The sequence below is a fragment of the Sinohyriopsis cumingii genome, chromosome 8 (genome assembly GCF_028554795.1).
Source record: "Sinohyriopsis cumingii isolate HCF-2022 chromosome 8, ASM2855479v2, whole genome shotgun sequence".
NCBI classification, from domain to species: Eukaryota; Metazoa; Mollusca; class Bivalvia; order Unionida; family Unionidae; genus Sinohyriopsis; species Sinohyriopsis cumingii.
This window is the reverse complement of record NC_142968.1, coordinates 48,692,862-48,720,199: the sequence shown is the minus strand read 5'-3', so window position 1 is coordinate 48,720,199 and position 27,338 is coordinate 48,692,862. Positions and strand designations below refer to the sequence as shown.

The window sequence follows — 27,338 nt, the reverse complement described above, 5'->3', positions numbered from 1 at the left end:
TACACACACCGAGAACCATACAGCAAACTTGGTGTTGAATGAACATGGACATGATCAAGATTAAAAACTTCTCAAAAACTCAAGCGATTCCTCATGGATTTATCAAGATGAATTTACATGATTCTCGGTCTCAATATCGCATAGGTCTCGATAAAAGTTTTGGTTGAGACTCGTTACTTGTTTTTACACCCTTGACATATAATGTCAAGTCAAACAGCAGCAGGGATGGTGATGACTAAGAATATCCTGGTGTTTTACACCAGGGGTCGGTAAATAAATTTGACAAGTATACGGCATAACAAAAATGTGCTAACTCGGTTAGATGCCATAGTTTAGCGTTACTGACGCTCGTGTGTTCATTTTCATTGGAAGATTTATTTTCACAAATGGACTGCTCTAAAACAGGACCGTTCACCCTATCCGATGTTTAACGTTATTGACGCTTGTATTTTTATATTTGTAGGAAGCTTTATTTTCAGAATAAATCCTCATACAGTTTGGTATGTTCACCTCACGAATTCAGTAAAGTATAAAGTCCAATTCTCATAATTACAAATATATTTAGTTAGAAACACACTAAAAAAAACTCATAAAAATATATAACAAAAGCATATTATATCCATTGTCTACCAGTATAGCAAAACACACAAAAAGGACACATTAATACCTAGGTACTACCTTTGCGGCGTTATGAACTAACAACTTGTTCTTCTAGGCCTAGCATTATATCTTTGATTTCAAACCGTTATAGTGTAAATATGTTCGACAAATATTCAGTTTTGTGTAAAACAAATATTTTCAGGCCTTGATTGCAGTTTTTTATCAGCGATGGTTTATGAACACTTTAACTCAGTATGGTTGACTAAGAATATCAACAATGAAGTGTTAAGATATATAAATTACGAATAGAGAAATAAAATCTTGCATAAATCCTGACTGACGTCGTATATAACAGATTTACTTAACCAATGTTACATCATTAACGTCCATTATATGCTTTCAGGATGGAGAGAAACCACCAAAAATTATCTTACCCAGACAACGCATTTAACTGTATTATGATATGGTCTTTTTCTACATTGCTTATCTGTAGTCATGTTATGATGATTGGTGATGCAAATTGATGTGTTGTACGATCTGTGCACACAATGAATCAAACAGTTGTTCTTGCAGATCAGCTCTGTCTTTGGGCCATAGTAGCCTTACCATATCCCTACATACAACTTTCATTATTCCTTTTGCCTTGCGTCCATCGCATTTCTCAACAAAAAGTGGAAAAATTCGACAACCGCTATTCCACGTAGACTGGACTTCGAATAAACACCAGTCACTGTCCAGAAAACTATTTGATATAATTAGAACCGTACACCAGGAGCGAGATGCAGCGGAAATGACTTCCTCGCAAATCTGCCTTCCCACGTCAAAATTAGCATCCCCAACAAAAACTAACTTGTTTTCCTTTTTAAGCAAATACTTAAGTTTCGTCTCCAGTTTTGGCCACACGCACTCAATAACAAAGTCTTTATCATTGCTGCTGAAAGACAAAAATACAGCATAATCTGGTCTCCTGTCAGGAATAATGTTTATTCCTACATTGTTCTGGAAATGAATGTTACTCTTAGTTCTAGAACTAGTAATACATTTGCGTCTCCTACAGTACCAGATATTAAACAGTATGCATACTCCAACACATGAGCCTACAAAAATGCAAATCGCAGCATAAAGTATATAGTTCGGGCTTTCGGGTATGCAATATCGTTTTACCATAAATAAAATTTCTTTTGAAATTTCAACCACACTGTCTTCATATATGCAAGTAACGTTAGGTGGCATTAATTGAACACTATTATTAGATTGTGAAGAAACTATCCAAGTAATTAGTTCTAAAGACTTGGGGGAACAAGAGCACTGCAAATTATTGCCAGCAATATATATTGTAAGACCATGCCAGTTTTGTGGATCAAGTGAAATAAAATCACGAAACAAAGGTTCAATGACAACTAGCACGTTGAAGGATAGATCAATTAACTCTAGAAGAGCCTCCTTATGAAATTCGAGTCCAAATGATTGCAAATAATTGTGTGACAAATCTAAAACAGTTATCTGCCTATTTTTAATGAGTAAATCGGAGGGTAAAAGGTTAATATAATTCCATGATATGTTCAAGTGCGAAAGATTTCCGTTCCAAATAAATAATTTAGACAAAGTGGACGGTACAACTTCAGATAATGAATTACCAGCCATATTCAAGATCTTTAAAGACGGAAAGTACCGGAAGCTGTCTTGATGAAGATCATTCAATGACGTCCGACTTATATCAAAATCTTCCAAATGCTGAAGTCCTGTAATGGGCGAAAATCGTTTTGAAAGTGTCCACTTCACTCCTGAGAGGTTTATGCGCCTGATGTTATTGTTGGGATTAATGCATATTCGGCCATTTCGTTCAAATATGTAGGAGATATTAATAGTTGAATCAATGAAGGAAATAACTTCAAGGTTTGGGGGGCTATTAAAACATTCTCCGTTAGTTGATCGGTTGGCATAAATGCATTCATTTGAGACGGAACTTCTAATGGATCTAGATCTTGTAAATGCTGGCCATTTATCAAAAACCAATTCTTTTAAACTGTCCATAACATACATTTCACTTAGACACGAGCTTTGACCTAAGAGCAGTGTTCCAGATGCATTAAAGCTTTCCAAGTAAGGCACATAGTATCTAAACGGTGTGGCAAATGCAATGATTCTTGTCCAACTTATATCCAAAACTATCAATTTGGTTCCTCGAAGGTTTTCCATAAATATATGGTCTACGGTAAACAGACTCGTGTCTTCTACGCTATTGACCCCACTCACATTGAAAACTTGCAGATTTGGTGAAGAAAGACCCACCATTGCATTGGTTAGATCGATCAAATGCAATCCACTATTTCGGCTAAGGTCCAGTACAACCAAATGCGGGAGTTCACTAAAAGATCCATTTTCTATATACTTTATTCCAGCATCTCTTAGATACAGATATCGTACAGATCTTAAAGACTGAAAGGTTTGAATCGATGGTCGCCAAGATGTAATCTTTCCATTACCATCGAGTTTTAAATGCAATACCTGATTCCAGGGTGGTTCCTGAAAAGGTGCATCAGGAATTTGAATTATGTCCGTGCTAACTGAGATGAAGACACTGGCTGTGTGATCTGGAAGAGATATATTATGAAATATAACAGCATGGCTGTCATTCATAATAAAACATTCCACGTGGATGTTACTGTTTGTATAAAGATTACAGCTGCAAGGAAGCGGGCACCCAGAAAGAGTGGTTGTCTCCACCAAAATGCTGTAGTCGAAGAATGACGCAAGCCAAAGGCCGACGAAGAACATAGTCCTGGAAAGAGTTTTGAGACGTGTGTATATATATATATATATATATATATATATATATATATATATATATATATATATATATATATATATATATATATATATATATATATATATATATATATATATATATATATATATATATATATATATATATATATATATATATATATATATATATATATAGATAGATAGATAGATAGATAGATAGATAGATAGATAGATAGATAGATAAATAGATAGATAGATAGATAGATAGATAGATATACGTTAACTTTCAAGGTTTAGAACATACCTATTCGCAAACCATATCACATTGCAGCTACTCGAAACTACTGAACATATTTCATTGAAACGTTATCCTATAACATTCCATAATATTATCTCGTGTATTCATTATCATACCACTTCCCTCAAGATCATGGTCTGAGCAATGGCTTCAGTAAGGCAGTATCCTGGATTGTCTCTTTTTAACACTGTAGATATTGTGTTGCACTTTAATCTAGACTCATAAAATATCATTTAATAGTCCTGCTTATGCATGATGGTCAAAGCCGTTAACTGAGTTAATGTCATTATTCCTTTTGGTCTATATTTGTTTTATATTCATAAACATATATGGATGCAGCACAATGATGTGTATTGCTTATATGTAAAGTTGAGTCACAAATCCAAAAGTATAGAGTATTCCGAATGAATTCCAGTAATGTTCCGAATAAATTCGATATTAAATGTGATAATGAGCCAGAAGGCTGGATGCGCTAATTGTCTTGTTGTATTACAATATTATAATACAAAATAAAATTCAATGAATGCACACTACTGTCGAAAAAAGTAACTTAGACATAGAGTCAAAGAGCACTTTGTAAATCTAATGAATAATATAAATAAATAAATATATAAAATCCTCCAAACCAAAGACAACTTGTTTTTGTTGAGACTGATGTAAACATAATGAAACGTTTTCGCTTACTTCTCTCTTTTATAAATTACGATATGAGGACAAGGATGCGGATCAAAAGTTTATTTCCAGAACAATATAAATTGTCAACAATATCAGGTATATTACTAACATTTAAGTAATGATCATGGTAAACAAGGTACACCTGGAATTTACACGGGGAATACTGATGTCCTTTGTACAAACTCAAGTTGACATGTTTACCTTCAAATAGCAATAATAATCTTAATATATAAACTAATAAAATAGACAAGTATTAGTTTTGTAATATGTAATTTACAAAAACGATGTGAGTAGACAGGTAAGGCCTCTGCCTACATTTACTGACGAAGGTCAAAAACAAAATATCAACATACATAACACATCTCCTCATAAAGGAAAAATAAAGATTTATACAGTAAAGCTTTCTTTTGCATCTCTGTCAAATATTCTTATGATACTAGAATAATACAATATGTATAGGAAGATATCTTATTAATGACAATAAAAATACACAACATAATGTGACATGGTGCTAATATAGAAGCAAAAGTGCATTTGCAATTAAATTTTCTCACCCATGCGACAGAGAAAGCTAGCTGTTTTGCTAACCTTACTTTTCGTATATCAGTCTAATCATCTCAGACTAGTAGTCTCAGTCAAGGTGTCCACGCGCTCAGAACTACTTTTAAGAAATGAAACCCTTGCTGTCTTCTGCAGTGACGTATTTGTTCTAAAATCAAGCAACAAAAACAACAACAAATATATAACAAAAAGCATAGTAACTTACGGTCAATCCATCTTTGAAAACACACCATACTAAAACATTTCGACAGAGACAAAGACACATCCATACGATGGCGAGCTTTTTGGTATTATGCTAGTTCGTTCCAATCATCATGGTCAATTTTATCCTATATGCAGGCCTAGCTCAGTACATTTTCAGGTCAGCGTCGTTAAAATTAGCTAAAGCTATCTAACTAGTTTTAAATACTTAGCGTGAAACAAATTATATACTGTTAGCTAAATTTAATGACGTTGACCTGAAAATTGACTGTGCTACGATAGGATAAAATTCTCAGTAATATGGGAAATTAACTATGGCAGAAAACACTGTTCTATGTGCACATACTTTAGACTTATACACTTTATAGCCTCACAACTCTCTTACAACTACAGAAACTATGTAACAGCCAGAAAAGTGTTACGTCAAACATGCTTTATTCTAATTGTGTTAAGCATCTCCATTATGCCCCTGTTGAATCAAAAATATAGCTACAATATTTAATGACAAATAATGCACTTACCAGCCAGACGGAATCATTTATCTATCAACACATTAATCCATAAGAAAAGTTCACTGTAGCACTTGCCATTTTCCAAGACAGATAAATAAGCTTTCAAAGAATCCGTGAACTTGAAAGTTTAGAACATGGGTATCCTCTAGGGTCCGTAGTTGGGGGATCTTTTCAACACTGGGTTAATTTTACAATCAATATGAAGGACATCACAAGTATGTCACAAACAGTTTCACCTCCTCCAAAGAAAAGGAGAGATATATACGATAGTGACACAGATCACTAATTACCCGTGAATAACCCAAGCACGGACACTTATGCTACATGAAACTTTTCGTTATAATAATAACCTATACACTACAACAGAGGTGTGAGTCCTTTATCGTTTCGTTATTTACGCTATAATTTTCTAAATTGGAACTGACGAAAATGAAATTTTCTTGTAATAAACATTAACTATTAATTGTTAATTTCCTATAACGTCCATATATTAAATATCATTATACCTCAATAATATGCAATTTTTTCTGTTGTTATTTTTTGGCTCACGCATAAAAACTGTGTACTTCGGATGACATGGTCACCCCACAGTCCTTATTAACATATTTGTATTAATGCACCGCATGTAAACATTTGCGTATTAACTATATTGCACAAGTGAGAAGTTCTTTTTTCCTTTAAAGGAAATTATTGGGTGAGAAAAAGAATCTACGTTGGGGTTTGCACCGAGACATTGAAATCCCAGTCGCGTGGTTACATTATATGTCTCCCTCCTCACAAGCCTCGAGGGGAGACAAATAATATAACCCCTTGACTGGGATTTCAATGTCTCGTTGCAAACCCCAACATAGATTCTATTTATATTTTCCCTTGATGTGCGAGATGTAAACGTTGTGTTCATGCACATCAAACTTTATCATAATAATCTCTGATTTGTGTTAGTCATTTTGTTAATGGACGTGGGGGTGGTGAGATCACTGAGTACAATAATCGGAGAAGACGCTGAACTAAAATTCTCTTCAAAGTGTTGCAAAGTCAATTTCAAAATCAGATATCATTGCTCATTCAATAATCGGTCACTCATGAAGGAATATCTAAGATATGAATTTTTATGAATGGGTGTAGAATGTTACCAAGCAGCACTTTAAAAGGTTCCCCAATTGTTTTAGCCTATCCCATAACACTTTTGTTGCTTATGTTTGTTGGTGTGAAGTATGGGGTATTTATAAAAAATATTTGTTCCGTCATAGTTTTGGCGCCCAAAGTCGTGGTTGTTGGTGGACACAATGTATTACAGGGTACTGTAATATGATCTTAAGTTTCATTCAACATACTCTTTCTGAAACAGGCTTAATTTACTTCTTCAATTCAATTTTATATTTTTATTGCGATAGTGTCCACACATCTGATAAAAAAAATGCAAGCAACAAGTCAACTAACATAAATGGCATGATGAGAGAAACAACCTATCCAACTGAATCAGCTGATCATGCCGCCATTCTTCTCTCAAGACACCAAAAAAGGAAACGTAAAGGGACTTCGTCCACGTTCAGGCAAACATTGGGATGTGTTGTTGGTACTGACAAAATCCGGTCCGCCAATGAGAAAACAAATCATTCAAAAAGCATCAAAAATAGATCATCAATTCCACATGTGAACGTTGCATGAATGGTTTGAAAGGAAAGGTGCTATTATCCAGGCTACAGGAACAACGATGAAGAAAGGGGTTCATCGCCACATGGCCAAAGGGGAAAAAAGCATCAGTCAAAATAGAAGATGATTTTTTTACGCATGATGATATGGCCCTTGTTAAATGTGGCTGCTACTTTGTTAGGATCGATTGCAGGGCTACTTTTAGGAGGCATTATAAGAAACTAGAAACATAACTTTTCTGGAAAGGCATCATACGTGTACGTTGAAATCTCATGGAAGGACGAAAGCTGAATCCAGTGCCTTACAAACGATGGATGGAACTGTTTCGTTGCTACAAACATCGGACACCCCACTTACCTCTCAATCTTAATCTGAAGGAAATGTCAAAGTTGCAACAATAATTACAACCGTTGACGGGTTGAACCGATATGTCAGAAACAGAAACATCGCAGCGGTACGGCAAAGTCTTGCAATGTCTTCATCTCTTTCACTGAAAGGCGTTAGAAGAATAAGTTAATCGACTCCAAAAGATTTCAAGGTGATCATAAAATGTGACCAAGACAGAAGCGGACACGAGCAAGATGGAAAAGAATATGCAAGAGAAGTCTTTCAAATTCAGTCCGCTCAAATATCCACTCAGATGGCACTAACATCCTTGTTCACACTTTCCCCTACGTCTAGACGAGACTTAATAAAATCTTGGGCCAAAAGGTTAATGTCGTCAACCTTTTCTCCAGAAGCAACAAAGAAAGACTTGAAGGCATAAGTGTAAAAATCATCAACAAAACGTGACTCCTTTGCAACCACTAATGGTTCCTTTCACTTCCAAAAAACGAGTTCCGAGTTAATACGCGCTTCAAAATTGATCTTGCAACAAAATAGTTGTCACCCTTGTTGATGGCAAAAATACCAAAGGACCGAATTTCGGAACCAAGCTGTCCAAAACCAATTGAAACAAAAATCAATTTCTTCATGACAGAGAATTCCGAAACGAACGCCGCCAGTGTCGTTGGACGTTTTCAACGCACTTTATAAAACTCATGTTGAAATATTGTACACATGAACATACTCTCAAGTCAAAGCGTATAATTAATTCTAACATTGTAGCATCTGATATACACCGGAAACGCCCCATCTGCCCCCAAGAAACGCAAATATAAAATACGGGAGATTTGGTTCGCATTGAACAAACTAAACGCACCTTCCACAAAGGAAATTTACCGAAATGGCTCACAAATTGGTTCGTGTCACTGGAAGAGTCAGTGGTCATCATCCTGGCGTCCGTAAATCGGAAGACATGAATGGTGAAATGTTGAAAAGAACTTTAAACTTGCCAAAGTTACAAAGAGTAACCAAAAATGAAGACGACGCGTACGACATCGAAAGCATTTTCAATCGAGTAATCGAGTAACACGTAAAGTAGGCAAACTCCAACACAAAAAGGTGAAAGTGCGTTCGAAAAGAAAGTGAGCTAGTTTTGATTATTGGAATGTGGCTTCGCAAGTCATCGATTAAAAAAGAAACGACAGCCGTGCCTTTAAACACAGATACTTCTCCTTGTGTTTCTCCCTTCAAGAACTACAAAAGCAAACTATGTGGATATAGTGAGGTGAACGTGTGCCAAAAACGCAAATCCTCTATTTGTGCCAAATTTTCCTCGTGTATTTTGTCACCAGAGCAGCTTCCATCAAAATGAATATGCAACTAGGAGACAAGAAATTTTAGACCATTTTACTCAGCGTTTGCATGAGTGACCTTCTTCCTAACCTTACGATGAAATAGTCTAACAACAACATTAGCCTTGTGGTGATCTTGTACCTAACCTTACCACGAGATATTCTAGTAACACCCGTAGCCTTGCAGCCAACGCCATTCACCACTACAGTACCTACAGAAACATCTCCTCTTTTGGAACATTTTGAAAATCAGTCTTCTTTGTGATTGAGTGACTCCTCTGAAAGCAAAACCATCGAATTATAAATGACCAGTTGTATTTGACTTTACCCAGTGACATTTTTGGATGTGTTTCCCAAAAACACGATTTGATCTTTCACTGCCAAATTACACGAAGCCAGGCAGTTGGAACAAGAAGCTCATTGGGAGGCAGATTTGGCAGAAATTATTCATCCCACGCCAGTGGTGAATGACAGCGGAGATCAAATCACCATCCTCATTGAACAAGTGCAAGCACCCTTGGGCAGAAATGATCTGTTCACTTACGAATTCAAAAGGTTAGCCCCAGCCAATTATCAATTGACCACCTATACTAGGAAAATTCCTGCAAGCTATTATTTTAGTGCTCGTCATCAGATCGAGTCGATTGTACCTATGTTCATCGAACAGTTTGGCAAAACCCTGGACAAAACTGAACGAAGTGTACTAATCAATTACAATAAAAAGTTCGTTGTCTAAATATGCCTTCTCCAAGGCATTCCTTCCTCGCATCAGCAAGAACACTGTAGAAAGAGATGTCGAAGTCCCTCCAGAGCTCATCAACATATTCAAATAATGAATAAGAAAAGAAGCACAGCCGTGTCGTCTTTGACTACCTCTACCCCTATATAATTTGAAATCAAGGTACAGACTAAATATTACATCTGAATAACTGCCACTTGTATTTTAAAAGTCAAAGTTCTCAAAGTGAACAACATCAATCCAGGAGGCGTTGCAAGTGTAGCATCTTGCATTCATTGTTCAGGGAAGTGGATTTGTATTGAATAACAGACTTTTTAGCAGCAGTATGGATACGTACTCTAACCTATTGTACCTGGCAATCTCTTGACGTACGGAAAAGACACCATGAACATACATCTGGATGCTTCCGTTTTACGGAATCTTTACAAGTTGGAGAAGTTCAACGACACAGCGTTGATTACAAATGATGATCAAGACTACAATATGGGATTCAACGCCCGTCAAACAAAATCAAAAAGGGGCGAAGTTTAGAAGTTATTTGTCGCTTTGGATTGATTTGGACATATGGTTAGAAGACAAATATCTGTTGAATGGAGTGGATGTACCCCTGAAAATGAATCAAAGTGCCATAGCCTAACCAACATGAAGTCACTAAACTATTTTAGAAACCTACCAACCCCATCAGCGAATGAGAAATTAGTCAGTAAGATTATTATTAGTAATTGTCAACACATACGTAAAAATCTATTTATAGACCCTATGTGATTTTACGTTAAACTCATGTAGGCAAAATCTAACAAAATATATTCTGTACAATTTACATTTAAAAATAACAAAAATATGATAAAATCATGTAACAGGAGCTTTAAAAGAAACATAAATTCACATAACAAAGTGAGAACTTTCACTTCTGCCTCTAGAATTTGATCAAAAATAATCTATTCCAGTTACAGTTACGTAAAAGGCTTACTCACTGGCATCGTCAGCAATACAGCCCTCAACAGAGATATCGATCAAAATCATTTCGAGTTTGAACACTTCAACGTGTCCAAGACAGAAATAACTCGAGATGATCAGACACTGTGTTACAGACCCTTCAAACCTCACTTTATCCAGAAAAAAGTTGCTTGAGATTTAACTTGTCCATGTATGAAGTTCGGGATTCTAAAGAACTAACAACAGTTAAGTCATTTCGTACAAGGATTATGCACGACGTTATGCCTTGTGGGATTTTTATTTCACTCCAGACCATGGCAGCGACGAGGGACATTTCCACCTTACAAAAGTGGACCAACTTCGTCTGGAACTTCAGTTTGCCACAGCTCTTGCTACCACGGTGAACATCACTGCATACTGATTGGCGTCACAAGGTGTCATGAGAGATAAAAAACGTCAAGCGGCCCTTGGGCCATCGAAAATGCCATCATGCAGCTCTCAGTGTGGTTTGAGTTTTAGACCCCTGCCTTAGACCCTATTACATTTTGTATAGTTCTCCATCCTTTGTTTAAGTTGTGTGCTTGAATAGTGATCAAAAAGTTGGTGCTGGATTGTAAGGTGTGTGCTTAGATTGTATCTAAAATGTGAACGTTACCTCTTCAATACTTTCCCACAGAGTATGGAAAAGGCCTATATCAATCACAATGTTATTATTACAGTTTTCTTTGTCCTTTCAAACTATTTGTCCTCCAAAACACTTCTGTCCCCACAAAAAAGTATGTCCATAAAAGCCCATTTGCATGTTAAACCTATGGGCTGCCTATATACTACGATTTGTCCACCAAGAGGCCCTGCAAGTAGCATATATTTCCTGTGAACTGGAAACAATATGGGTGATTGCCTTAAAGACAAGAATAAAAGGAAGACATTCAAATCCTTAACCTTTTCTCGTACTTGAATATTAGGGTTCAAATGATAGTAAATAACTAATAATTCGCGGATCAGATTGCTATATCAATTGAATCAATATTGTCTCAGGTCCGATGAATATTATGAATGGCATTTTCATATTTATAAAGAACGACCTATTATATATTGAACTATTGGACCGTGATTCTAAAACAAAAAGAAACGTCCAAACTTAAAGCGTGTTGTTAGATATTTATCATGCCGAAACTGCACCTCTAACAATAACTGATACTCTAGGATTTGTATGTGCTCCATCAGGTTTGTATACAATATTGATAACCTTATACATTTACTCTTTGGCAGTGACTTTTATACGAATTAGAGATAAGCAATCAACGTGTCGCTTATACGCTATGTACTTAAAAGATGAAGTCAATGATTACAGTATAAGTTAATCTCGCACATGTTACCTGGAATAAAACAATACTTTACTAGTTGCGCTTAATCACGATAATAACAAAAATTCAGTATGTTCGATGAGAATCGGCAGCAATATCAACATTTTCGTATCTTTGAATAGCATTAGAACAAAAAGGAGACAACAGTAACAATCAATAAAGCTGAAGCATCAAATGTACCTGACTAACAGGAAGTAATTATTTATTCATTAGCACATTGCTAGCATTTACCTAAAGTAACTACATATTTGAATCAGTTCATCCATCAGTGCAAATGAAAAGAAAATTATAGATTATGACAGTGGATAACGTATCTTTGTTGTTTTTTTTATAAACACGATAACTTACTAGATATTATGTGTTTGGGTTTTTTCCATCCTTTCTATCCTCCTCCAAATTATTATTCATTGGTGATAAATGACATTATTGTGGGATTCATCATTCAGGTAAAAAAGAGAAGTCCTTGCGATAGTCCTTAGATGTATGGACTGCTTTGACCCTGTTTACAAACTATCACCAAGCCGTTATTAATTTCACCAAGTCTTAAGATGGTATTTATTTATATTAGTAAAATTGTTTATTTGTTTATTTTGCTTTTACATCTTAATTTTCTTGGTAGAAAATCTATAAACATAGCGTAGCATGTCCTTTTAGTTTACATTCGTTATAATCTATTCATATTAAATTCATGCGTGATAAGGGCGGTCTAAGGCGTCGGCCTTTACACATCAGTCACATCTCGCTTCTCTCCGCGTGAATTCAAGTTGTTGTTGTTGTTGTTGTTGTGGGGTTTAACGCCATTTTTCAGCACGATAGGCTATACATGGCGGCCAGTATTAATGGTGGAGGAAGAACCCGGAAAACCCCGGAAAGAACCACCGACCCACGAGAAGCTACTGGCAAGCTTTCTCACATGCCCACATTGGCTGAATCTTTGACTCGAACCGCCGCAGACAGAGTGTGAATTCAAGTCTCAGCTCGACTAACGTATACATAAGAAAGCAGTCGGTTCTTCAGGGGGCCTTCCATGGTTATGTCTTCACAAAAAATGGCGTTAAACCAACAAAATCAATCAACTAAGGCAAGACTAACACAATCAGACATCGTTCACATCACAGATTTCTGGATATATTTGAACATGACTGAATGATAGACTATTAAAAAGATGATGAAAATATAATAACCGTTGACTGTTTTTGATAGATAACCAGCCATACAAGTCGTTGTTCAAAGTTCGGATTTTCTTTAACATGTCTACACGGGACATATTTTGTGACCGATAGAAGTCGCTTTCGTCAACCGTAGTTGAAGCAAAAATATAAAAATATTTTCCCTATCTCAACATTCATCTTGACATACTTTTCTGAAATCATTCAAGACAAAATCTTATTGTTAGTTTCAAATGTTTCGCAGAAGCTGATGTTGGAGACATGTGTTAATAAGACAATGATACTGCCAATGTATGTATGCATGTATGTATGTATGTATGTATGTATGTATGTGTGTGTGTGTGTGTGTGTGTGTGTGTGTGTGTGTGTGTGTATGTATGTATGTATGTATGTATATGTATGTATGTATGTATGTATATGTATGTATGTATGTATGCATGCATGTATGTATGTATGTATGTATGTATGTATGTATGTGTGTGTGTGTGTGTGTGTGTATGTATGCATGCATGTATGTATGTATGTATGTGTGTGTGTGTGTGTGTATGTATGTATGTATATGTATGTATGTATGTATGCATGCATGTATGTATGTATGTATGTATGTGTGTGTGTGTGTGTGTGTGTGTGTGTGTGTGTGTATGTATGTATGTATGCATATCATATGTAAACAGCAAAGTACATATATAAGGATGCCTAGATCAAATGAGAGACAGACAGACAGACAGACAGAGACACAGAGAGAGATTGCAAATATTACATTTTCTATTACGTCCACGGCCGGTTTTTCACAAAGAATGCTTCATCTGGCAGCTTTAAAACTTAAAATCCAAAACACATGTTCACGTTTGGTATTAGCCAAAACATAATGCACGTATTTGAACTTTTTCATTGGTACACATATCAAAAGCCCTATTATTATTGCTCAACGGTGCGATATTCTGTATGCATGTTGTTTGTATTTTTAGAATACGACGTTGAATAAACAATGTGAATCAGGTCAAAACCAGGTAAAGTCACGGTTTGTAATTTAGGATAAAGTGATACTTTGGACTGCAATGATTCGCTACAAGCAACTGAAAAGCATTTGTCAGCAGTAGTATAGGGAGTCACACTGGATTATATGTGAATTTCATATCAATGATGACTCGATAGTCTTGTCAGAGTTTTACATTAGTGTAGGGATCAAAATAAGGACCTATGGGAATCAAAATTAGTGACAAAATGCGGACGAACGTTTTATAAGGAAAACATTTTCTTAGAGAGAAACATCACTAGCAACTAAATTGATTCTTACGGAAGGAAACAACAAGCAAACGTCATCTCACGGAATTGTATACGGGTTTCGTTGTTGTGTACAGAGTTGCCAGAGAGTGGTTTCTCTTTAGCGGTAGTTGACAGATGACCAACACAAAGTGTTTTTCGAAATGATCATTTCTGTTGGATTGACATCCATCGCAGGTTTTGACGTTGTTCTCTGTTATAGAACATCTACGTGACCGTTCGCTTTACAGTGATATAATCAGCATATCGATAGAAATGGATCTTATCAATCACGCATCAATGACAAATGTTTGGAAATCCACTCAGTACTTGCAGTGGCTAGCGTCATCGCAATCCTTTGAAGTGAAAGTTTTGATCGATCTTCTGCTGGGTGTTGGGGACTGGTGTACCCTAACAATGAGAGTAAAACAACTCGCTAGATTGATTTAACCGTCACCGTCATCTTACCTTAGTCGCAAATGCAACTGATTGGTTCCTTATTGCAACCACTAAAAATACTTGTAACGTGAGTGATTTACTCAGCTGGACAAAGTTAGTTTACGTTAGCATTTACATAACGTAAACAAGTCCACCATAAATATAAAGTTCTACCTGATATATTTGTATGAATACTGCCATATGACTACTCTGAACATCCTAGTCTGTTTCTATGAGACGCATTTAAGCCTCGTTTGTTTACCGGAACTTCTCTGCAAAAGAAACCGCAGTCTATTCGGAGTATCTCCAACAGTTGGACATGTGGATTAATGTTAGATTTTACTGTGAGGTTAGGAATCAAAAGAATATGTTCGAGGTCATTCGCAGCTTCTCGGCCAAACCATGTCTCATAAATAGCGGAGGTAGTCCAAACAATGTAAACACACTTTAAGATATGATCCGTAGGACTGGCCTAGAAGTTATGAATGCCGTATGCCATTAAAGAACAGAATAACCATAGTCTACAAATTGACTTGTATACTTTATACTTTAGTCATATAATCTTTGTTTTATCTGTTATATGCAGAAGTTCAACCAGGCATGACTGCTAAGTGTTGTTGTTCTTTGTTGTCCGCAGAGATGCCAGGTTTAATATGTTTCATGTAACTCAAGTTCAGTGAAAGTGTCACATATAGCCATGAGATTATAAGAGTGCATTCATGTTTAGGGTTACTACTGGTTGACAGGTGTGTCACGATGAAGGAGGAATAATCTAGAAAAATCCCCCAAAAGAAAAACTACCTACGGGAAGTTACTTGCATGCTTTATCGCATTCCCACATTGACTCGAACACACGCGGACAGATGTGAAACGTCAGTAATCTGCAAATGACAGCGCTTTAGACCGCTCGACCACATGGGGCCCGCGTCAATCTAGAATGGATGAAAAGACAATTGGTGTGTTGTTGTTGTTGTTGTTGTTGTTGTGTTTAACATCAAGGTGTGTTTGTACGGAATATCTGCATATATATCAGCACATGATAGGCTATACATGGCTACCAGTATAAATCGTGGAGGAAAAACCCTGGAAAAAACCGAAAAGAACCACCGATCCACGAGAAGAGAGAGAGAGAGAGAGAGAGAGAGAGAGAGTTTCCGTCGAAATTCAAATGTAAAAGCTATTTTTAAATGTTTTTTTGAAGCGTAGATCTTATATAACTAACTTAACAATAACAAAACTTAAAAATAAAAAGTAATTTTGCAGTCCAATTATGTCAGCCATTCATACATGCAATTGCCATTGTACGTTGAGCAACGAAATATCTGCATTTATATCAAGGTGTGTTTGTACGGAATGTCTGCATATATATCACGCTGTGTTTCTACGGAATATCTGCATATGCACTGAGGTGCGATTGCACGGAATGTCTGCATGTGTATCAAGGTATGTTTGCACGGAATGTCTGCATGTCTATCAAGGCGTGTTTGTACGGAATGTCTGCGTCTTTATCAAGGTGTGTTTGAACGTAATGTCTGCATGTGTATCAAGGTGTGTTTGTACGGGATGCCTGCATGTGTATCAAGGTGTGTTTGTACGGGATGTCTGCATGTGTATCAAGGTGTGTTTGTACGGAATGTCTGCATGTGTATCAAGGTGTTTGTACGGGATGCCTGCATGTGTATCAAAGTGTGTTTGTACGGAATGTCTGCATCTTTATCAAGGTGTGTTTGTACGGCATGCCTGCATGTGTATCAAGGTGTGTTTGGGATGTCTGCATGTGTATCAAGGTGTGTTTGTACGTAATGTCTGCATGTGTATCAAGGTGTGTTTGTACGTAATGTCTGCATGTGTATCAAGGTGTGTTTGTAAGGGATGCCTGCATGTGTATCAAGGTGTGTTTGTACGGAATGTCTGCATGTGTATCAAGGTGTGTTTGTACAGAATGTCTGCATGTGTATCAAGGTCTGTTTGTACAGAATGCCTGCATGTGTATCAAGGTGTGTTTGTACAGAATGTCTGCATGTGTATCAAGGTCTGTTTGTACGGGATGCCTGCATGTGTATCAAGGTGTGTTTGTACAGAATGCCTGCATGTGTATCAACGTGTGTTTGTACGGAATTTCTGCATGTGTATCATGGTGTGTTTGTACGGGATGCCTGCATGTGTATCAAGGTGTGTTTGTACGGAATGTCTGCATGGCTATCAAGGTGTGCTTGTACGGAATTTCTGCATGTGTAACCAGGTGTGTTTGTACGGAATCTGTTTATTTGAGGTGTAATTTGCTATTTTTAACACAACATGGAAGCATTGGTAACCTTTAGCCTTCATCATTCGATTTACAGCTTATCAGAAGCAGACTGGATACGGCCGAAAAGTGTTTAACGGGTATAACTCTATAAGCATTATTCAGTGGTTTCTTCAGGAGTTCATTCCCTTATCTCTATTTCCCCCATTTACTGGACTAGCATATTTACGTCAAAAGACAATATTTTATTATTTTTAAATATAGATTTTGTCTCTTTTACTGGAAATGGTGAAAAAAAAAACCACAATACATTTTTCACTGGTCATTAAAACCTGAAATCTTTCAGAATTTGTTTGTTCATCAAGTGCTTTTTATCGACAATTTGATATACCTGTCATCTTGTGTAAAGTGTTGGTCATCTAGCTGTCGACTGAAATTCTACACACACACTCTCTATAGGCCTGCAGTTGAAGGAATGTTTATATATTCGTATTATTGCGCCATGGGCGGATCATAATTTTATATACCAATAGTATTGGTATATCAATTCGCTTTATACCAACAATTTAAATATGCCATGCTATGGAATAAATCTCATATATATATATATATATATATATATATATATATATATATATATATATATATATATATATATATATATATATATATATATATATATATATATATATATATAAAATGTGACATTCGGTCATTTAAGAAAAGAGGTATACAATCTCATTAAAAAATCTTTTAAACAACTAATTTTCATTCATATGAGTCAATTTGCAAAGTAAATATTGATTTCTTTTCTCAGTTTTAGGGATAACTCTACTCAGTCAAAGAATTCCTAAGATCACTGCAGACTTTGTCTTATGTGAAAAGTTGCTTAAGGCTAAAATTATGAACATTGATTCTGAGATTAAATCTGATTATTGTAATGAGGTTTGTCTCTTAGAATTCGTCTTATATTTTGACCTACATTCTCTAATGGGGCTCCGAGTGGCCAAGTGGTCTAAAGCGCTCACCTTGACGGATCACACCTCTGTCTGGGCAGGTTCGAGTCTCGGGCTCGACCAATCTGGGTACGTCAGAAAGCTTGTCAGTAGTTTCATGTGGATCGGTGATTCTTTCTGGGGCTTTCCCGGGTTCTTCCTCCACCATTTATACTGGTCGCCATGTATAGCTTAAATTGTGTTGAAAAATAGCGTTAAACCCTACAACAACAACCACAACAACATTTTCTAAACTGAAACATGCGAAATGTTATATCAGCTGAAACACATTATACACACACACACACACACACACACACACACATATATATATTTATATACATACATACATATATACATACATATATATATATATATATATATATATATATATATATATATATATATATATATATATATATATATATATATATATATATATATATATATATATATAAGCTATTTTAAAATTAACATTGTATATTGGACCTAACTGTCCAAAATCACGTTTTGACCTGAATTATAATTGTATTCTGTAGACAACTAATGCACAGCTAAAATAGTCTATATTTGAATGGATGTAATATCAGGATGATTATTAATAGAAGTAAACCTGTTTATGTGTGTCTCGGTCTAGGTTACTGGGATTCCCCTACAATTTACCTCGTGTACCTGACATAGTACAGGTTATATATATAATTTTAGTATTGGACTGCTAATTAAAACAAGACTTTATTTTTTCCAGAAGGTTATTGTCTAATATGGTATGATTTTGTGTATATAAAATTTCTAACTGTGACCTAGAGTAAAGTAGAAGACTACATAACCTTGTCACTGGAAAAAAACGATTATTATTTCGTGCTTAAGATCCACCAGAATCAATTTGTATTATTGATGTGTCAAGTCTCTTTTGGGCTTAACTTTATTTCTTCAGATTACTTAAATCAAGTGAATTTTCTCTGTAAATACAGAGTGTTCATATAAAATAAGATTCTTGGACAGAAACACTCACCGGGATTTATAAGGAATTTAAACCTGGAGTTATATTAATGTGTTTAAACAAAAGACTGTTGGTACAAATGGGATTTATAGGGAATTTAAACATGGAATTATATTAGTGTGTTTCAACAAAAGACTGTTGGTGGAAATGCACAATACAGACCACAACAAGTACAACAGCACCTTCATCGTTAAACTTAATTTGGATTTCCAATAAAGTCTTTTGTTATTAGTATTTGTATCTAATTCTAGTGAGAGAGAGAGAGAGAGAGCGGGGTGGGATAGATTTCAACAGTACCATGCTGACCTTGAAGATAGCTATACAACAGCTATGTCCATGTAATCAGGTTTCTCAACACTTTTTCTGGATCTGTGAAAGAATAAAATAATATACTTTGAGGATATTGAACGACCTGAATAACTTTTTTACAGTTCTAAACATTTAGAGCAGTTGTGTTTCGAAAGATAAGAATGGCTGATTCATTATGATACAGGAGTGATACTCACGAATTTATTTGAAGTCAGGTAAACATCTCAGACATGATCAGTGGTGTTAACAGAGCAAACGAGAGCTTTCGTCCATCTTTAAGTTAACAATCAGAGCACTAATGTTCCGCGCGGAAAGGAAATCTTATTACACATTATTTTTAGGACAATGTATGATAGTAGAACTGTATCTTAATCCTTGAACCCTGCTAAACCAAGTTATATCATTGAACACTGCTGAAAGTTAAGTTAGAAATGTATAATACTAAACCAAGCTATGTCCTTGAACCCTGCTGAAAATTACGTGAAAAACGCATAATGCCAAATCAAGTTATAACCTTGAACCCTGCAGAAAGGTAAGTGAGAAACTCAATGCTAAACCATGCTCTATCCTGGAACCCTGCTAAAAGTTAAGTGAGAAACTCATAATGCTAAACCAAGAAGTATAATCAAAATAGTGAAAAGCCGGAATATGAGGAAGTAATGCTAAGGTGTTTAATGCTAATATATATATTTCAAGCAAACATTTCTCTCCCATTGTAAATTTATGTGACCCATTTTGTGTTTCTATATTATGTTTTGCTCGAATCGACAACAATATTGTTTATTACCTTGAATTTAGAAGTTTGAAAGCATGCACTAACTTGGACAATTATGTATTACTGCTTTGCATAGAGACCGCTCCGGTTGCCTAGTGGTTAGAGCGTCCGACTCGGATGCGGGAGGTAGTGGGTTCGAACCATACCAAAGACGTACAAAATGGCAATAACAACTGCATCGCTAGGCGCTCAGCATTAAGAGGTTAGTGTTAGGAGTGGTCGGCCTGATGTCAGGATAATGTGACTGGGTGGAACATCATATTACGTGTCTGCGGCCTGATGTCCCAGTGCTAGTGATCACTATGAACTGCCACACTGCAGACATCGTAGCGAGATGACTGAAAAATTGTTAAAGCTACGTTTAAAATCCTAATCACACACACACACACACACACACACACACACACACACACACACACTTTGTATAGAAGCAATGGGGCACTATGATGTGCAGGGAATAGTTATTATAAATATGGAAAACACACACATCTCATTTTTTGGCTAGTTATGAAAAGTCGTTATGAAGTATATTAAAGAAAGATAGCATGCTAATCGGATTTCAGCAGATAAGCACCAGTTTTATGAGACCGTTGGATTATTGAGCTCGCATAGGCAAAGCCACTGGTTCTTCATTTCATAAAAAAGATGGTTATTCGCGTCAATCAACACCTGATAGATATGAATTATTTATTAATTGCTTCGAACGAGGAAATTTTGCTTCATGGTTAAAAATATATATTTCTATGCCTATACAAACGTATATTTCAATTTGTTTATTAATCTTGCTAAGTTGAGGACTGTCACTATGGCAACGGATTTTATTCCCGAAAATGGAACGGTGTAAGGAAATACTGAGGGAGAATATGATTACCTTGCAAGGATTCAAGGGTCAGAAAAGATAAGCAAAGAGATAAGCCAGTAGACACAAATACAGTTATAGCAAACATTTCCAATATACCATATCAACTCGCTTATAAGTTAACAAAAACTGCAAACAACACAGATTCTGATCTGCTAGAGCATAAAGCACCTGCAGATCAGGGTCTATGTTTTTATTATAATGATTGCTCCTAAAAAACTGCACAGATCCAGATCTGCTGACGCGTAATGCGACGGCAAATTTTGGTCAGTGTAGTTTCTTGTCGGACTCTCTTTTATGCAGATATATAAATATGAGGTTAATGTTATTTATTCTGCTTTTATTGTAGAATCAATGATCAGCAAAACAACTCTTTGTTTTCCACTACATTTTTTAATTATTTACTGACTTTTCAAGCCATGATGGCAAGCATACTTCAGCAAGTTTATTGAAAGATGATGGTACCCTTTGAAATTCTGGATTTCTGAAGGTTCGGAAAGAATTATTTCAGTTATAAAGACTGATCTTTTTACCCATTACGCAGGCCAAATCTGTCTTCTATCCATCCACTGCATCACAGAGTTTTGATATGTTATCAAAATATAGCATGAAAATGTAGAATATAATTCTCTATATCTCTCTATTGATTTGGGGTGGTGGTGGTCATATTTTGTTGAATGATCATGCTCTATGGATAAAACAATCCCTCTCCGATTTGACCACCTATCACCGAACGGTTAATTTGATCTTCCATATGAACTGAGTCCATACTGTCCACCAGTTATTTTTGAACTATGCTTCCCCCACCCCGCGACAGGCAGTAATGTCAGAAAATAACGTATATGGCCTAGAGCAACATGTTGGTCTACATGTAGCCCTCTACAGCATGGTAACATAGAAAATTCGTTGTCACGTATGCATGTTTCTCAACACCTGAAAAGAATATCTTTTGTCATTTTAAGAGATTTAGCATGCCTTGCATGTTGTTGTTGTTGTTGTTGGGGTTAACGCCATTTTTCAGCACAAGATAGGCTATACATTGCGGCCAGTATAACTGGCGGAGGAAGAACCAGCGACCCATGAGAAGCTACTGGCAGGCTTTCTCACGTACCTACGTTAGCCGAGCCTGAGACTCGAACCCACGCAGACACAGGTGAGATGGCAGTGATCCGGAACGGTGCGCGATTTAAACCACTCAGCCACTCTGCGTGGTGTGAATAATATAGCAGCAGAGAGGCTGAACAGGCTCTAATTGATTGACTCCGTTTCGCAAAATAAGCCTTCCTCGAAAATCGCATAGAAAAACCACAAAATAATCGCGATTGTCTCAGTACCCTGTATGAGACAACCCTGTCAACGAACTTAATAAACTCTAATTGACTTACCCAGCCTATCGCTGATAAGTCTTTCTGATCGCGAAAAATCGCAGGAAAATACGCGATCGCGTCTGTGCCAAGTTTGAGGCAGCGCCTCTCTGCTGCTATTAATTAAGTCATTATTTTATCAATAATGGCAAAGATCGGAGAAGCATATACCATTAGATTAGCTCGAGAGCGATTAGATGCAATTGAAAAATATCTTCCCGTGCGAGATTCTCTCAGACAAAAACTTGAAGAACGTCAAGAAGCACAAGTTGAATTTGTAGAGGGTACAGAACAGTTATTTAAACCCATTACAAAGGTTACTGGAAAAGCTATATGGGGATATATTAAGGATGAGGAGGAGAGGAAGAAAGGTATTCTTCCAGTATTAAAACAAACCGATGCGCAGACTGAAAAAATATCAGCGAGAACTAAAAAAACAAAAAATATTTTACGAGAACTTCCAACTGATATAGCTGCAGCTCAACCTCCACCCGTGGGCGAAGAAATACTTGAAGGTATTGGAAAAATTCGTACTGAAGTTGCCGACGTGGAAAAAGAATTTGCATCTAAATCAGTAAGAGAAAATATTGAACTGATTGCAAGATTTAGAGAAGGTTTTGTCGAAGATATTAGAAATACTAAAGAGAAAAATTACCTGAAAAAAATATTAATTAGTATATTTAAGAAATCTAGCATTTTAAACCCCGGTTCTGAAAAAGTAAATGATGATAATCTTATTAAATGGATATATCGTATATATAAAAACAAAAAAAAACAAGCCAGAGATGATGATTTAGAATACAGAAGTCTTTTTGAAGAACTGCAGAGGCTTTATAAAGAGAGAGTGAGACAAATAGAACAACAGCAGCAACAGATAGAACAGCAACAATCTTCTCCACCGCAGCAAAAGTTGATGTCAGAACTTAAAAAATCAAAAGAAGATAGATCACCCTTAAGATTATTTAAGAAAAGCACGGAAACAACAGAAGAAGAAGCGACCGGAAGTGGTTTTACTGGAGGTGGTCTTATTGCCTGTCCTAACAATATCCTCGATGACGTGCAACGACTAGAAATTCTGACTGGGTGTAAACGAGCTGGAAATAATTCTCCGGAAATAACCAATGAAGCAGCTGATATTTGTCGACGATTATTTCAAGGTGGTATCATGGACATTAATATTTATCGGGAACTCATTGATGGTATCACGGTACCAATTGTTTTTCCTTATACCTCAATGCTAATGTTCTGTGAAATAAATATACTTTCTGTCCTACTTGGGCATGCATGTCACACACTGCCATATAGAACAATGCTAGATTGTCAATTTGACAATGACATAACCAGGTACTCCGTTGCATTTAAGAGAGATAACTCCACTGGAACTAGACAGGGGTAAGAGTTATCTAGTCACAACAAGCTCATTTTCAGCCATGTGTACCATATTTTAAAAAAATCATAAAAAATACAAAATATGATCTAGATAGAAATTAACACAAACTCACATGTTGCCAAGAGGCTCAACATTTTTTTAAGCCAAACAGAAAGTACAACTCTTACATAATGCACCAATCACAGCTAGTGTTGTTCTTTAATTCTGAATACAATGTTCCATACACCTTAAGCTCCGCCCACCTGAACTTGCGCAATTGGTACCGTTATACCTATAACAAACCTTAATTTTTCCAATAATCTGTGAAATAGTTCGGGACTGTATAAGTAACAAATATACTTAGTCTCACTTGTGAAAAACAATTTGATGAGGTACTAGCCTATGTCTTATATGAATGTGTATAGAAATGTCATTGAGCTGTTTGAACTATTGTTTTCATACTTTTGCTTCACCATCAAAATCATCTTTTGAAATAAAATGAATTCTTTCAACTATGAGTTGTATCTTATTCATATCAGCACTTATTGAACTTCACATAGGTGATATGGGATAAATCACATGTCATATTATGTAATAACTAGGTCAAAGGTCAATGTACCAAATAGTATGTACCTGTCCTACTTCAAAATGTACAATTCACCTAAAAGAAAGGAATTTATATTTGTTCGGTAGGTGCAGAACTTAACATCAGAGACCGGTGGACATGACCCAATCTTATTATAAAGTATAAGCTTTGACCACTTTACACTATCTGCAGATACAATAGGTCACTAACCACCAGTCCTCACACAAAGGTCCACCTACCCATCCTCTTTGCAACACAAATAGTAAGCTTTCCTCCTTTGTAATGTGAATAAAATTGTTTCAATAAGCCAATCAGTCACCAAATATAGTAAATCACAGCTTATAAGTGGTTATGTTGGATTGGGGGGTGAAATTAGGGGAATAAAATACAGAAAAATGCCAAATATAAACATTAAGTATAGCGCATCAAATGGAGTTAAAAACAGGAGGAAAGTGTTTATCTAAAAGGGAGAGGTAGCTTATGATAAAGGAATTAAAGGAGGCAAAATCAGCAATGCGAGAAATGAGAAGTGAAAGTTTGATGACCTTACCTTGGACAAATATATGGGGCAGGGCCCAACAGGTCCAAGGACAGCCCAAAGGCAACTGTGCTATAACATCCCTTACAGGTACCCAAATTTCAAGTGAAGTTGTGTTCATTTCCATCTAATATAAAAGGGTGAATAATTTAGATAATATAGATACATATAAAGTATATTTCTTCTACATAAGAATTTAATAATAATTGGCATAAGATAGAGATAAACTTATCTCAGATCCAAGCAGAACATACCTTATCAGTTTTTAAACTTGTCAACTTTACTGTGAGAAATTATTAAATTGCTTCTACTTACATTTGCATCAAGATTGAGGGCTAATATAATACTTCACAAATCTTCTCTTTATTTTCATAACCAGTCACTGAAAATGTGAGATTTTATTTCCTTGAAATGTTATGACTGGTGTAAGGGAGATAACTGAATGATATACATAAGGTGTGGTAACCTCTAATACAGTATCCATGTAATATAGATGAGTTCATCAACAACCTGTATTAACTTCATTGCAATTAAATTATCTCAAAATACATTACTGTAAAGTGAGAACCTAACATTTAGACTCCTATATTTAGTGGAGACCTCAAGAGTCATGTAATTTTAATTTCTAAGATGATACAGCTCTTTCATATCACATAGTTCATATTTTCTACAATGCCGGCATGTAGAGTGCAGCCTTCCATAACCATGCAGATATCATCTCATGCCAATTTGGATTCTTGCGAAGGGATGCAAAGTTTCAAGAACAGTGTGGATTTGAATGGAATGAATACGCACTGTGTGACTAAAATGGTTATCATTCTGTAATGTTGGTCCAAACATGGAAATTCCACAAGAGCAGCTTGACAGAAAGAAATAGGATTAATTGAAAGTCAATAGTAGATTATAATTGGGCTTATACAAGTGCCAATGGGAAATGATGACTTAAGGAAACTGTTCTTGATTGTTGGTATTCACTGCTACTTCAACAAAAGGGAATGCAAGAGAACTGAACTAACTACATGAACAATTTCAAAGCAGGAAAGTGTTAAAAAAAAGGACAATTAAAGCAGGACAATTTAAATCAAAGTGTGAAGGAATACCATATCCTTAATAAATTACCTAAAAATTACTCATGCCAGAACATCCCACATGGTACAAGTGATCTCTCTACAAGTGTACTTAGAGTGTTCTCTATCCTGGTTTATGGCATGCCTTACAATAACAAGATAGCTGTTTTTGTACACATGATTTTTCATCTTTTGCAGGTAAAATAGCCAATGTTTGGCCAAAATCAACTATATTATGTTTCCATAACTTATTTTGTGGCATGCATTCCAATCTAGGAGGTAACAGCACATACATAAAGGCATCAGGTAACACAAGTCTATATCTATCATAGCTATAGTTATCAAAAGTCCCCATCCAAAGCCAACTTGTGCTATTTTCTGAAGATTTCATACATTTTATTCTTAAAGAACTTTCAATATTTGACCAAAACTGTTCAGCACACATTTGTTTTCCTACATCAAACTAGTATAGTTCATAAATGCCGCCCACATGTATGCGTTTCTATGGATACACTGTGAGGCTATTCTTTCCTTTATGTATCACGGTACCAATTGTTTTTCCATATACCTCAATGCTAATGTTCTGTGAAATAAATATACTTTTTGTCCTACTTGGGCATGCATGTCACACACTGCCATATAGAACAATGCTAGATTGTCAATTTGACAATGACATAACCAGGTACTCCATTGCATTTAAGAGAGATAACTCCACTGGAACTAGACAGGGGTAAGAGTTATCTAGTCACAACAAGCACATTTTCAGCCATGTGTACCATATTTTAAAAAAAATCATAAAAAATACAAAATATGATCTAGATAGAAATTAACACAAACTCACATGTTGCCAAGAGGCTCAACATTTTTTTAAGCTAAACAGAAAGTACAACTCTTACATAATGCACCAATCACAGCTAGTGTTGTTCTTTAATTCTGAATACAATGTTCCATACACCTTAAGCTCCGCCCACCTGGACTTGCGCAATTGGTACCGTTATACCTGATGAAATCGTTGATAATTATCGTAGTGACTAGCTGTTATCGCGATTATATGAATGAATAACAAATAAGATGATCTCGCGATTACCAACCTATAAAGCAAATTACGGAGATGGATTCGGTGATGTTGTTCAGAGTTTATTCAGAAGGATAGCTCCCAAAGCAATACCGATCGCAAAACAATTATCGATGAAAACTATTGACGTTGTTCGTGATAAAGCTCCTGGTGCTGTTGGTAATGTTGCTAGTAAAGGGTTCTTGGCAATCAAGGACAGACTAGCACGATTAATACGCAGTCCAACCAGTGAAATTACAAAGCACTGAAGTGATGCCTGCAAATGTCAGTAAAGTAACAAATCAAGCCGCAAATCAAAA

At 36.0% G+C, this 27,338-nt stretch overlaps 1 long non-coding RNA gene across 1 annotated transcript; it reads right to left on the bottom strand.

The window, feature by feature from the left end:
• Positions 1-540: 540 nt before the first annotated feature.
• LOC149793452 (uncharacterized) lies at positions 541-8,666 on the bottom strand. Its single transcript, XR_016422809.1, has 2 exons — positions 4,936-8,666; positions 541-3,382 (listed from the first exon to the last, which is right to left on the bottom strand). It is a non-coding gene; the product is annotated as an uncharacterized LOC149793452 (long non-coding RNA).
• Between the last annotated feature and the right edge of the window lie 18,672 nt (positions 8,667-27,338).